At 47.9% G+C, this 11,122-nt stretch overlaps 3 pseudogenes; all 3 read left to right on the top strand.

Moving 5' to 3' along the window:
• The first annotated feature begins 2,494 nt into the window (after positions 1-2,494).
• On the top strand, positions 2,495-5,584 carry LOC148183911 (UDP-glucuronosyltransferase 1A6 pseudogene; annotated as a pseudogene).
• Positions 5,585-5,775: 191 nt separating this feature from the next.
• LOC148183910 (UDP-glucuronosyltransferase 1A6 pseudogene) lies at positions 5,776-6,705 on the top strand (annotated as a pseudogene).
• A 1,909-nt stretch (positions 6,706-8,614) lies between these two features.
• Positions 8,615-9,604, top strand: LOC102110485 (UDP-glucuronosyltransferase 1A1 pseudogene; annotated as a pseudogene).
• The last annotated feature ends 1,518 nt before the right edge of the window (positions 9,605-11,122 follow it).

Here is an 11,122-nt window from a genome sequence, read left to right as displayed (position 1 = left end):
ACCCAAATCGCCCTGGGATTTTGGAGATAATTACAAACTGGCCAGAAGGTGAAAACTTTGGTCTCACTGATGAAGAGGAGCAGGAACAAGTGACACAGGCTGGAGAAGCTCCACCATACAACCAACTGCCAGCAGAAGAAACCTGCTATGCTCTGTTCACTGATGGTTTCTGTTGCATCGTAGGGATGAACCAGAAGTGGAAAGCAGCCGTATGGAGCCCCACATGACAGGTCGCAGAGGCCACTGAAGGAGAAGGTGGATCAAGCCAACTTGCTGAACTCAAAGCTGTTCAACTGGCCCTGGACATTGCTGAAAGAGAGAAGTGGCCAAAGCTCTACCTCTACACGGATTCATGGATGGAGGCCAATCCTCTCTGAGGATGGCTGGAAAACTGGAAAAAGGCTAATTGGCAGCACAGAGGAAAACCAAATGAGGCTGCTGATGAAAGATATCACTACTAGGGTAGAGAAACTGTCTGTGAAAGTCTGTCATGTACATGCCCATGTCTCCAAGAATAGGAATTTCTTTTCATGGATTTATAAGAGGTATTTGGGGATCTCCAGTCATGGATTTATTCCAGCCTTGGCTGGTGTGCTGTAGCTAGCCTAGTAATTCCCTCCAGAGCCTGGAATGGCCCAGCCTGCACCTGACAGAATCATCAAGCTTAGAGAAGTCCTCCAGGATTACCCAGTCCCAGCTTCACTGCCATCATCACCCCTAAACCACGTCCCCAGGAGCCACATCCAGGCTCCTCTTGGACACTTCCAGAGATGGTGACTCCACCACCTCCCTGGGAAAATTATTCCAATGCTTAACCATTCTTCCAGTGCATTTAATTTTATTTTCTAATAGTCACTCTGAACCTCCCCTGGTGCAACTGGAGGCCATTTCCTCTCATCCTTTCCCTTGGGACACAGCAAGACGTCCCCATCCCACCCCACCTCCTGTCAGGGAGTCGTGGAGAGCAACAAGGTCCCCCTGAGCCTCCTTTTCTCCATAAACACCCCCAGTTCCCTCAGCTCAGGAGATTTCTTGAACCCCTTCCTCAGCTCTGTAGCCCCTCCCTGAACACAGCTGCCCCCAAATTCGGGGCTTTTCACCCAAATCCAGCCTTCCCACTGTCCCTTTGCTCACATGTGAGCAGGGAGCGACTTTGATCTCGCCCTGCCTTGAACCCAGCAAATTCCAGAATGCCTGGCTGGGATATCCTGGGATAACCAGGCCAACTGAGGGAGCCTTTGACAAGTTGACAAACACTGAGGTAATGATCAACTTCACCTGTTCCAGGATTGCCTTTGCACCCACTCCTCACACTGAAGGTTTGGATGGAAATTTCGTCCTGCAGCAGGAGGGAGGGGAGGACATTTCCCTGCTAACCCTCACCTTATCCCGCTTCGGCAAACAGCTGGGTGGCCTCACAAAATACATAAATTAACTTGTTTTTTTATGAGAAAATGCTGTTTGCTAAACTGTTCAGCTTCCCAATGGGCTTTATAAAAATCTGAACATACTTAGTAGTTCTTACTGTGGTGTTTTATTCCTTTACTGCTTATAATATTCAGAGAGTGTTTTAGTCTCTTTCACCTCAGAGCTTCTCCCCTTGACTCTGAGGCTCAAAAAGGTTGTTTTCTGAAAAGCCATTGTGACATAAGACTGCTCTCTGCCACCTTTCCAGTAGAAATAATTAAAGACATTGGTAAAACACAAAAAATAAATAAGGCTGATCTGAGGAAAGCAATATACAGTTCATTTTGGTGCACTGACCATGGTGTGAAGGGAGATGAGAGAAGTTGTGTGCCTGAGGGATGGAGGTTGTGTGGCTCTGAATATCCTGAGGTGTGGCTTTTTTCGATTTTGGCATCAGTGGCAATGCTGTGAGGCTGGGGAAATCACGTCTGTGCTGAACCTGCTCCTTTGCTGAGTCAGGTGTGCAATGAGGCCCCAGTGGCTGCTAAAACGCATTTAGTGCTGGTCTCATTCCTGGTTGGGAGGAGTTTTCAGCTGCCTGAGGGCCACCTCCCAGGCTGGAAACAACTCTGTTAAGTGAGAACTTGGGCTGTACGGAGAGAGGTCAGCCTCTCTCAGCACCTCTTTGTGGCGTCCCTGGCACTGAGGAGGAGACTCCTTCCAGCTCAGAAGAGCTCTGAGCCTTGTCCTGAGGGTCTCCTGCTCCATCCCTGGAGGAATCACCTGAGGATCCCTGTCCCCAACATTGAGAGGCTGTTTGCATTTTTTCCTGTGGGGCTGGGAGCTGTGCACAGCAAGGTTGCATCCCTGGGTCCTGGGCAAGTTGTAACACAAGACACAACAGAGATGTGGAGTCCTGAGGGATCCGAGTTGCAGGTCAAGGAGCTAACTGAACACCGAGGAGCTGCAGTGACTCAGCATTGAAAGGGTCACAAAACCTTGGCCTTTCAAACAAGGTGGGAAAAGGCAAAACGACCAACCAACAAACCAAAGCTGTGAATCATTAACAACAGGATTGCCAAAAGGCACGGGCAGCACAATCCACCCTACAGTCGCTTTCCAAAGCACCTTCAGGCTACAACCTGCAGGAGAAATCTCTTCCAAGGACCCTACTCCAGCTCACATGGCTCTGAGGCTTTGCTGTGCCTGGGTTTCCATCCTCCTTCTCCTGCCCGGCCTCTCGGATGGAGGGAAGCTCCTGGTGGTGCCCATGGTGGGAAGCCACTGGCTGAGCATGCAGGAAGTGGTGGAGGAGCTGAGCAAGAGAGGACACGAGGTGGTGGTGCTGGTTCCCGAGGTGAGCTGGCAGATGGAGACGACGCAGGCCTACAAGGTGGTCACGTACCCAGTGAGGCAGACCCTGGAGGAGCTGGATAATGTCTTCCGGGAATATGTTGCCGTGCACCTGACAGAGAAGCCTTTCCCTCTCAATGTCCTGGCAATGTACAGGGCCTCGGTGAACACTTTCAGTACTTTCTTTGGGCAGTGCAAGGACCTGTTCCGCAGCCAGGAGACCCTGAGTTTCCTCAACCAAAGCGGCTTTGATGCCATCCTGACAGATCCGATCTTCATGTGCGGGGTCATCCTCGCCCATCATCTCTCCCTTCCCTTTGCGTTCATCATGAGGGGGTTCCCTTGCAACCTGCACTTTGCAGCCCCACAGTCCCCGAGCCCTCTGTCCTACATCCCGAGACTCTTCAGCTTCAACTCAGACCACATGACTTTTTTCCAGAGGGTGGAAAACGCCCTGATTTCCCTCCTGGAGCTTGGGTACTGCAACGGTTTCTTTGGGGAAGCACTTCAGCTTTCCTCAGAAGTTCTTCAGAGGGATGTGTCCCTCACGGACCTCGTGGACTCCGCCGCCGTTTGGATCCTGAGGTTTGACTTTGTGTTCGAGTACGTCAGGCCTGTGATGCCCAACATGGTCTTTATTGGGGGGATCAACTGTGCTAAGAAGAAACCACTGCATAAGGTAATGTTCCTTCACCTACAAATTGTACATTTCCCAATGAAAAGTCATTCTGTGGTTTCAGGAAGTTCATCGCTATTGACTTTTTTTTTTTTTATTTCTGTTCATGATTGAATTTGAGCAGGTTTGGGTAGTTGTTTTCCACAGGCTAAAATCCCAAGTCTCTTGACAGCAACCTGCTTGAATTAATGAGGGTTTTCTAACAGGCCAAACAAAAGAGGCATTTCACCTACCTGATGGAAATGACTGTCCTCAGTGAATGTGTATTAAGCACCATCCAGATCCAGTTTTGATTACATTTTAACAGCAGCTGACACATATTTCTCTTATCTGATCAAAACCCCATACGTCCTCTTCTGTTTTTAACTCCAGGCTCATCAGCATCAGTTGATTCACTTTTCACATGTATTTTCATGACAAATTATTTCCAAACTGGCTGTCTGCGTTGAGTTACTCCTGTTGTGGGGGTGAAATATAAATGTTGTGTTGAAATGGCAAGAAATAATCATACGATTGTGGATTTGGTGAATGACACTTGAATGCAGAACTGAGATCAGTTTTCACACCTACTTCTTGACATCTACTTTTACCAGAGTTGCTCTGCAGGGTTTTTAAAGCTAATCTAGAAATCAAAATCTATTTTGATAGTCACCATGTAATCTCTAAAATGATAACACTGGACATTTCTTTCCAGGCACAAAGCAGGACACAAATCTCTTTCCTGGGAAATTGCTCCCTCACTTCCAAATTGTGGTCACGCAATATCTCTGCCCAATGACTTTGAGCTGAAGGGGTGGGTTTTTTCTTTCTTCTTTCAGATTTCTTTTTTGCTCTTTGACAGGCTTATGGAGAGCCCTCTAAACCTGATAAGGAAGGCAAAGAATGCAACTATGAACTAGAATATTAGGATAAAATTATTTCTGAGGTGTTCTATCACATTAAGCTCACAACAGTGACACTAGTTTGAGATTTAAGAGGCAAATTCTTCCTGGTTACACCACACAAGTCTTTCGTTTTCTATCCTGAAGGTCTCAGAGCTACGAAGAGCTACATGGGTGGAGACATCCTGCCCTCATTTTATCTCTGCCAGCTCCTGTCTTCACTCTCCTGTTAGGTGAAAATCACATGTTCCATGCACCTGGAAAAATCTTGCATTGGCTGTTTTCAGCCAACTGGTTTTGCCATTGAAAAGCCAATTGAGTCCAGAGTAGAAAACGCAGCAAGCAGCAACTCCCAAGTTAATTTGGTCAGCTTTTGTCACAGCAGTTGCAATAAATTCTTTGCGTCCAGATTCCCTACATTTAATGGGAATTCTTTCTAGGTCTGTTCAGTCTCCTGCTTTCAGTCTGTGCCGTCTCCCACCTCTCCTGCCTCTCTGGCCCTCTCCAGAAACTGGTTTTCCATGTCTAAGGGTGGTTCCTCCGTGTCCAGTGTGACAGAGTGGAGCTATTACACGGAGTGCCAGCACCCTTTGGGTGTCATGAGATGAATCCCTTTGCCTCAGGCTGCATGGATTTCTTTCTCCCGACTGAGGATGCTGGGAGTCCCACCACCATTTATAAAAAGAAGGGAGAAACTCTGTGATGATGATGATGATGATGATAGTTTTTCATCACAAGGACTTCTTTCTCAGCACCATCCAAAAGCCTTTGCTCTGGCATTGCTTTTACTTGCACAGTCCAAACACTCCTGCTGTGGGATTAGTGGAAGGCATCACACCTTCTCCTACTTTTGTCTTGCTCACAATACATGAAAAGGGGTTTCAAGACCGCAAACAAAGACGAAAACTCCTTCTTTGTGTCCCTGTGCCGGCCTCCTTTCCTTTTGTTTGCCCTGAACCCATGCATTAGTTCACTTTTTTGGTGTAGTGCCAGGAGGAAGCAAGCCAATCGGGATTGTTCTCCTCACACTTGGGATTGCATGGTACACCCTGGTGGCTGGGCCATCTTTGTAAGAGCTGCAGCTTTGGCTGCTTCCAGGGCGTGGGAATTCAACATCAGCCTCATGTCAGCCTCAGGAATGGAGTTACATCCATTCTGCTGGGTGTATTGTTGCTATTTTCTCAGTGTGTATTCTTGCCAGGTCAATGGCTCTAACCACGGCTATGGTTACAACGTGACACCCGTGCTCTTGGTGTCACAGACTTAGTGCTGACAGACTTTGAAGCTTAAACATTAACAGAAAGTACAACTGTTTTTCTCTGAATACGGCTTCCCTTCCCTTCCACAAACATGGGCAATATCACAGGCGAATCACAACCCTGTTGGGAAGTTAAATATTAATTCCTGTAGCCAACAAATCCCCTGCTTAGTCTGCATGGACCATCATATAAAGGAGGGTGTGGATCCCTGCGGAGCAGAACCCTCTGGTTCATGCCCACCAAAATGGCTCTTTTTTACCGAGGTACCGGGGTACTTCTCCTCCTGGCACTGTCTGTAATCCTGGCTGAAGGTGGGAAGATCCTGGTGGTACCCCAGGATGGAAGTCACTGGCTCAGCATGCGCCCAGTAGTGGAGAAACTGCAGCAAAAGGGACACCAAGTTGTTGTGGTTGTACCCTCAACCAGTCTGTATATGAAGTCAAAGGAGCCTCAGAATTACACAGTGAAAGTGTATCCAATCCCTTACACAGACGAATACTTGGATGAAATGCTCAAGACCTACGTTAATGCCCATTTTCTTGAACAATCTGTTTTGAATGTTGTTCTTACCTCGTATCAAAGCACGATAGCAATCTCCTCGGTCTTCTTCACCAACTGTAAGAGCCTGCTGCAGAACGAGGAGCTGATGCAGGACTTGAAAGCAAGCAAATTCGATGTGGTTTTCACAGATCCCATCCTGATGTGTGGGCCCCTGGTGGCTGAGTATCTTTCCGTTCCTTCCGTCTACTTCCTGCGGGGCTTTCCCTGCGGAATGGATTCCGCTGCTACCCGGTGTCCAAGCCCTCCTTCCTATGTCCCCAGGTTATTCTTGGATAATTCAGACAGCATGATGTTTTCCCAACGGGTGAAGAACACGCTGGTTGATCTGCTGGAGCTCTTCTACTGTAAGCCTATCTATGATCACTTTGAAGAACTTGCCTACGAGGTTTTCAAAAAGAAAGTGACAGCGACAGAACTCCTGAGCCGTGGATCCTTCTGGCTGATGAGATACGATTTTGTGTTTGAGTTCCCGAGACCAGTGATGCCAAACATGGCTTTTATCGGAGGGATTAACTGTGTTCAGAGGAAAAAACTGTCTCAGGTACAAAATTTTCTTTGGTTTTTATAGGGAAAAGGCAAAAATAGAAATGTGTCATAGAATTGCAGAATGGCTTGGGTTGAAAGGGACCTTCAAGATCATCTCAGTTCACCCCGCTGCCGTCCTGGGCAAGGAATGTCACTCACATCCTTACATCAAATCCTGACTGACAGCAGCTGGGTGTTTAAAGATAGAAATCCTGCATGGTGCAGAAATGTTATTTCCTCATACCCAGCATTCAGATGATATCACATCCTGCCAAACCTAAAGCCTTACCAGACTTGATTAGGACAATTTAAGTGACATAGAGCTTCTATGCAAATGTTTGTCTTTTTTGTTGAACTCAAGAATTTTTGGTATCCTCCTTTCCCATCTTTCTCGTGGACTATCTCTCCATACTTCCATATATCCCCTCTCCTTTCATCCACAGTGAAGGTTCTTGGACTGAAGGTTTTGCCTCTTTGCTATCAGAGACATCCACTAGATTGCTTCCTTTCCATCTGCCTTTATTGTCAAGGTGTCAATAGCTAAGCCCCAAAGGAAATCTGCTTTCAGTTCCATCCTTCCCTTTTTTTTGTTTTTTTTTTTTTAGATTGCTGAATTAGGTTTTAAGCTTTTCTGGGTATGGTTATCTCCTGTCAATGTCCATTTGGGCTTCTGTGTACCAACCTTCCCATGTTCATTTGGCAGCCTTGTCTGAGGCCATGGCCCCTCTTCTGAGCATGCCCTTCCTCGGAGCTGTTTGAAATCTCCCCATGAAGTTAATCCATGTTTTAAACTACCAATATGGGCTCAGAGCAGGTGATGGAGCTGCTGCTCCTTTTGGAGGGCAGGTTCTCAGAAAAGTCCAAGATTTGCCACCAGGCTTGGGAAGGAACACACAGAAACTGCATGGGGGAAAAAAGCTTCAGGTAGGATTTAAAGCCCAGGATGCCCTGGAAAAGGAAATTGTTTCTCATATTCACCTATTTAGGAACTTTTATGAGAGGTTATCACCAGCAATAACCCCCCAGCAATTTAGAGCCAAGAAGGACCTGGACACAGGGTTGAGGTCATAAACTGACCCAACATTGGTCATGAACTGACCCCTCACTGGCCGGGAATGATTCCTGCCTTTGTGAACTGGAGAGGTGTTGTTGGTCTTTGTTGTCTGGAGTACAAGGGTGAAATGCTCTTTTGCAACTTCATTTTATGTCTGGTAGGATAAGGGGTTAGATGAAAGTTATACGGAGAGGTAAGGAAAGATTTTCTGCTGGCTGCTTATCCTCCAAAAAAATGCAAGTCTACATGAAGGAAAATTAGTTTTTCTCAGGGCTGCCTGCTGGTTTTGACTATTGAAAACTCAGCAAAACCCAACTGTACCCAGGTACTGTAACACCGATTTCTCATATGAACCTCTACAGCAAGTTATGTTTCACTGCACAACTTGCACCCATTTCATTAGGGAAGAAAATGCTTTGAAAAATTGCTAAATGACCTCAGTCTATGACAAGTCCATCAGCCTTCAGTGGCAGCGATGGAAAAGAGTCCTTGCAGTGCTCCCTTGATAGGCACAGTCCTCCCATGAGGGATCAGCAATGTTTCTGCTCCATCCATTCCATGGATGCATTTCTTCCTGGATTTTCCCTGCATTTTGTCATTGGACCTCGGGCGTGGTGGGCTGGCGGCAAGAAGTGCCAAAAAGCTGGGATCCTGCTGAGGGAAGAAGGTGGCATTGAGCCAATAACCTTTGCTTGGCGTGTGTGACGGTGACACGCCTTTCCTGACTCACCCAAAGCCACCTTTGAAATTCAAACCTGCCCTGAGTCTTTCCTAATAATTTATTGATATCGGTGACCTTGTTGCAAAGGTCTGTGGATCTGAAATGGGAGGTGAGACAAAGGGGAAGAGGTGGAGCACGGCTACAAGGCACTGGCAAAGCAGCCCTGGCCTCTCTGGTGCGAGGGCTCCTCTCTGCACAGCCCACACCATGCTGGTGGCACTGCTTCTCCCCTTCCTGTGCCTCCTGAGCCCGGCTGCTGCTGGGAAGCTGCTGGTGATCCCTATGGAGGGCAGCCACTGGCTCAGCATGAAAAAAGTGCTGGTCGAGCTGAGCAAGAGAGGGCACGAAACTGTGGTCATTGCACCGGACAACACACTCCTGATTGATTCCTCGGGTGTCTATGAACTGAAAACCTACCCTATGCCATTGATGAAGGAGGTTATAAAAGAAAACATACGCTCCTTTACTTCAAAATCTTTCAGACAAGAGCCTTTCCTGGTGAGATTCTGGAAGCTTTTGGCAGAGTATCGGCAGACCGGTGCCATCTTTTACGCTTCCTGCAAGTCCTTGGTGTACAACCAAGAGCTGATGAAGTACATCCGAGACAGTCACTTTGATGCCCTGCTCACAGATCCCGTGTCACCTTGTGGGCAGATCATTGCCCTGCACTTCTCCATCCCCAGCGTTTTCTTCCTGCGGCTGGTTCCGTGTGCCTTCGAGGTTCGCGCCGCTCAGGGCCCGGACCCACCATCCTACGTGCCACGCATGTTCTCGGAATACACCGACCACATGACCTTCTCCGAGAGGGTGAAGAACTTCCTGATTGCCCTTTCCGAGTCCTTCATCTGCAGCATTGCCTACTCTCCGTTTGAAGAGCTGGCCTCAGAGATCCTCCAAAAGCCAATGACAATGACAGAGCTTTTAAGTCATGGATCCATCTGGCTGAGGAGAATTGACTTCGTCTTTGAGTATCCCATGCCTGTCATGCCCAACATGGTTTTCATTGGAGGCATCCACTGTGGAGAGAAGAAGAAGCCGTTATCTCAGGTCAGTGGCTGGCTGGGAGAGGTTGTGGCAGTCACACCTCTGCCTAATCCAAGTGAGGTGTTTGATAGGGATGTATCTTCTCTCTCCTGGAGGGATACTATTTACAAGAGCCTGAAGTGATGGTGCAAGAGCAATGGCTTTAAGCTGTCAGAGGAACGGATTAGATGGGATATTGGGAAGGAATCCTTCCCTGAGAGGGTGGGGAGGCCCTGGCACAGGTTGCCCAGAGAAGCTGTGGCTGCTCCAGCCCTGGAAGTGTCCCAGGCCAGGGTGGACGAGGCTTGGAGCGAGCTGGGATAGTGGAAGGTGTCCCTGCCCATGGCAGGGGGTGGAATGGGATGAGCTTTAAGGTCCTTCTCAATCCAAACACTCCTGGCATTCTTCAATGACCATGTCCCTCTTTCAAACAGTTGTTTTGTGTCATGGATTTATTACAGGCTTTGGGATCTCCTGCCATGGGTTTATTAAAGAATTTTGGCATCTCCTGTCATGGACTTCTTAGAGGCATTTGGGGACTACCTTTCATAGATTTATTAGAGGGGCTTGGGGATTTATTCTCCTGAATTTATTAGAGAGGCTCGGGGATCTCTTTTCATGGATTAATAAGAGATATTTGGAGACCTGCAGTCATGGATTTATTCCAGCCTTGGCTGGTGTGCTGTAGCTAGCCTAGTAATTCCCTCCAGAGCCTGGAATGGCCCAGCCTGCACCTGACAGAATCATCAAGCTTAGAGAAGAACTCCAGGATTACCCAGTCCCAGCTTCACTGCCATCATCACCCCTAAACCACGTCCCCAGGAGCCACATCCAGGCTCCTCTTGGACACTTCCAGAGATGGTGACTCCACCACCTCCCTGGGAAAATTATTCCAATGCTTAACCATTCTTCCAGTGCATTTAATTTTATTTTCTAATAGTCACTCTGGACCTCCCCTGGTGCAACTGGAGGCCATTTCCTCTCATCCTTTCCCTTGTGACACAGCAAGACGTCCCCATCCCACCCCACCTCCTGTCAGGGAGTCGTGGAGAGCAACAAGGTCCCCCTGAGCCTCCTTTTCTCCATAAACACCCCCAGTTCCCTCAGCTCAGGAGATTTCTTGAACCCCTTCCTCAGCTCTGTAGCCCCTCCCTGAACACGGCTGCCCCCAAATTCGGGGCTTTTCACCCAAATCCAGCCTTCCCACTGTCCCTTTGCTCACATGTGAGCAGGGAGCGACTTTGATCTCGCCCTGCCTTGAAACCAGCAAATTCCAGAATGCCTGGCTGGGATATCCTGGGATAACCAGGCCAACTGAGGGAGCCTTTGACAAGTTGACAAACACTGAGGTAATGATCAACTTCACCTGTTCCAGGATTGCCTTTGCACCCACTCCTCACACTGAAGGTTTGGATGGAAATTTCGTCCTGCAGCAGGAGGGAGGGGAGGACATTTCCCTGCTAACCCTCACCTTATCCCACTTCGGCAAACAGCTGGGTGGCCTCACAAAATACATAAATTAACTTGTTTTTTTATGAGAAAATGCTGTTTGCTAAACTGTTCAGCTTCCCAATGGGCTTTATAAAAATCTGAACATACTTAGTAGTTCTTACTGTGGTGTTTTATTCCTTTACTGCTTATAATATTCAGAGAGTGTTTTAG

This window comes from Pseudopodoces humilis, chromosome 8, assembly GCF_049639895.1.
Source record: "Pseudopodoces humilis isolate 2021_Gansu_Grassland_sample_001 chromosome 8, ASM4963989v1, whole genome shotgun sequence".
In the NCBI taxonomy this organism is placed as follows: Eukaryota; Metazoa; Chordata; class Aves; order Passeriformes; family Paridae; genus Pseudopodoces; species Pseudopodoces humilis.
Note: the sequence above shows the minus strand (reverse complement) of the source record. Positions and strands in the feature narration are given on the sequence as shown.